Here is a 3465-nt window from a genome sequence, read left to right as displayed (position 1 = left end):
CTCCAGCGTATGCCCCCAGAATCCCGTGAATGCTAGGCGGAGATGATCAGAGGTAATCACTGGTTTGGATAGGAATTAAAGTATTTCCGTAATGTAATGTGTTTCTTTTCTAAAATAGACATGCCCTCCTTGTTTCATGAGGAAGTAATTATGTGTGTTTGATTAAACATTCATAAATGCTATCATTCATTTAAAGCTACTATATGCTGTTCTCTTTATTGGTACTTTGTATTTATTATGTCTGCTCCTCCCAGTCACCCTGTGAGGTATCTTTTTCTTTTTTTTAAGAATTAATTAATTAATTAACTTTTAAATTTCACCAGAGAGGGACAGAGAGAGTGAGTGAGAGAGAGAAAGTAAGAAAGCAAGCTGCCATGTCTGGGACTTGAACTGTAGTCAGCCATGTGGGAGTAGAGGACCCTTGACCACCACGCCACCTTCCGGCCCTGTAAGGTATCTTTTTTTATCTTCATTTTAGAAATAAGGACTCTGAGGCTCAGAAAGATTAAGTAGCTCACTCAAGGATTGTCAGCTTCTGTGTGAGCTGGGAGGGAAGTCTGTCTGATTTCAAAGCTAGTGCCTCGCCACCATCTCACTGCTTGTGATCTCACAGTTTTATCTCTCTGTCTAATCTATCGGTGCATGCTGGAGTGTGACAGAGGGAAAGCGAGAAAGCACTGCCATGGGGGGTTGCCATGCTGAATTCGCCTCTCCTTTCAGGATTTTGGGCACACATGTGCATGTACTTAGAGTGTTTTTCAAGCCACCAGGCCCCTCACACATTCTGTCATGTGATATCCAGTCATCCTAACCACCACACCACCAGCTGGCTCCTGATCTTATACTGGGTCATAAGAAAAGTCATAATGCATTTTTGCATAGAAAACCAGAAAAATATTTCATGACTTTTCAGATGATCCAGTATTTTAGTTACCTAAACCAGAAACATTTTGTCAGTGTCAGTAACAACCTGACGGTGTTATATGTTCGGGAACTCCCTGGTGTTGGTAGTATGGCAGTGTCACATTTGCATTCATAAATACATAGTCATTTTAGTAAGGCCAAGTTGCATTTATTATGATTTTGTTTCCTTTATATACCTTTTACTTTCTTTTAGCTCCAATTTATATTTTTATATGTATTTTCCCCTCCATTTAAATGTAACAATGTTGTGGAAAGAAAAGTTAGTTAGATAAAATTTTTACTTTTATTAAGTGTTTTCTAAATAGTAAGATACCTATTTCAGATGATCTGTATAAAAATACGAAATTAAAATACCATAAGATATGTTTAGAGACGTTTAAGAGGTTTCTTACGGATCTTAGATTCATTTATTTTCTGTCCCTCCTAGTATTTCAGCATTAAGTTTTTTGAATCAGCGGATCAAGTTTTAATTTTCCTATTCCTTTATACTGACATATGCTTTGGCAGAACAAAAAAGACGTCTAAACATGTCAGCATGATTTTTGTTCAGTGAATTAAAAACCATAAAAGTAACAAAATCTGATCCAAATCCCTAAACTCCTGACATGGTGGTTTTGTCCTTTTCAGTCCCAAGATTCATATTACTGACTTTGAAAAGGTTTTTGTATGGAAGCAAAGTAATGGTAACGGTGCATGATTTATTTGAAATAGATTACAAGGGGTAGCCAGCATGGAGTAGTGGAAAGAATATAGACCAGAGAGATCTGGATTTGAATCCCAGTTGTGGCACGTAAGCTTCTGGGTAAATCACTTAGCATCTTTAAGACTCAATTTCCTCATTGGAAAGTGGGGGTTATTAAAATCCTATTTAGAGAATCGTTGTTAGGATCAGTGAGGTAACATTTAAAGTACTCACCTGGCATAGAGGAGTTTAATAATGGTAGTAATCAGGATCATTTTTATTTTGAGAATTCCTTAAAATAGCTGAATCCGGAAGAATTTACTTATGACACAGCTGTCTACTTTGTCTTCAGAACTGATCCTTTCTCAAAACTTTTTTCTTTTTTTAATCATCAGAGAAAATAGGTAGGAGCCACCACATCTTTTTTTTTTTTGAGAGAGAGATTTTTTGCTGTAGGGTGCATGCACTTGCCAAGACACAGAGACAGAAAGTGAGAAATCATCCCCCAGGGGGAATGGCTAAGCCACCATCCTTTCTCCTCCCGTCTCCTCTCACGACGTTGGGCACAGACATACCCAGCATGAGTTTCAAGCCATTGTGGCTGGCTTTGTGGGAGTCCAGTGACATAACCATTAAGCCATCTGCTGGTCCCAGAAGCCACTAACCTTAACAGCTGCTCATCACTGTTCCATACTAAACATGCAACCCAAAGTTGGGATTGTTCTTACTCGCAAGAACCATGTGATTTGTGGGTCAGGAAGCATATGCCAGTGATGTCCGTTTTAGAACCCAGGGGAGAGACATTTGTTATACTAGACCATTGGCTTTTGAGACAGGCCAACCTGGCTTGGCTTTTTTACCTTTGTATAAGACACCAGACTTCCTAGGCCTTATTTTCTTCATCTGTAAAATGGGGTTCACAATCTTCTGGAGGCAACAAGTTTCCCAGAGCATCTGCTCATGCCATGACCCTCTATGATAAGGTTTCCTAGCCTCTTTTCTTGCTGATCTCTGTGGTTCTCCAGCCAGTTCCTCAAAGAAAACACAACCTGTTTGTAGCTTAAAGCCTTTACACATCCTCTTCCCTCTTGGAAGTCCTTTCTTGCCTTATCAATACTGGCAACCTAGATTCATTTTTCAGATCCCAGTATAATGTTCTAGACTCATAGATGCTTCAGGGAAGTTAACTGGTATGGTGGTTTCACATATTATGTTGGGATTCATGTTGTCAGTCTTGAGGCAATTCAAAAATAATTACAATAATTGTTAAAATTCTGAAGGTGATCAGAGATGATATTTTCTTTAGTAAGAAAGAAAAGGATGGGGTTGTGGCTGATAATTGATTCCTTTTATTGTGCACTTAAAATGTGCCAGGGCCGGGAACCAGCAGTTAGCGTAATGGCTATGTCGCTGGACTCCCACATAGTCGACCGCGGTTCGTGTCCCGGACCCAGTGGCTTAAAACTCACGCCGGGCGCGTGTGCGTGCGTGCCCAAGATCCCGAGAGGAGAATGGAGGAGAAGGGATTGCGGCGTGACCATCCCCCCTGGGGGGGTGATTTCTTGCTTTCTGTCTCTATGTCTCTGTCTGTCTGGCGAGCGCACGCGCCCTACAGTGAAAATCTCTCCAAAAAAAAAAATGTGCCAGGGTCAGCACTCAACAGTTTATACACATCATCCTATTTAATCTTCGCATCCTCCCTTTAAGACAGGTGCCGACATATAGACAGAAACTCTCAGGAGAGGATGTCAGTTATCACTTTGTAAGGGGCATGGCCAGGATTTACACAAGGTCTGCCTAGTGCCTGGGTTCAGGCTTGTAAGCAGTCCTCTTCCTGCCTCTTCTCAGCTACTCAGCAG

The 3465-nt window shown here is 40.8% G+C and overlaps 1 protein-coding gene across 1 annotated transcript in view; it reads left to right on the top strand.

The window, feature by feature from the left end:
- Positions 1–3465, top strand: part of MRRF (mitochondrial ribosome recycling factor) — a gene marked incomplete in the record, with an annotated part of 68716 nt that overhangs the window by 51473 nt on the left and 13778 nt on the right.

Source organism: Tupaia chinensis, unplaced genomic scaffold, assembly GCF_000334495.1.
Source record: "Tupaia chinensis unplaced genomic scaffold, TupChi_1.0 Scaffold000289_1, whole genome shotgun sequence".
Classification (NCBI taxonomy): Eukaryota; Metazoa; Chordata; class Mammalia; order Scandentia; family Tupaiidae; genus Tupaia; species Tupaia belangeri.
This window is presented reverse-complemented; position numbering and strand designations above follow the sequence as displayed.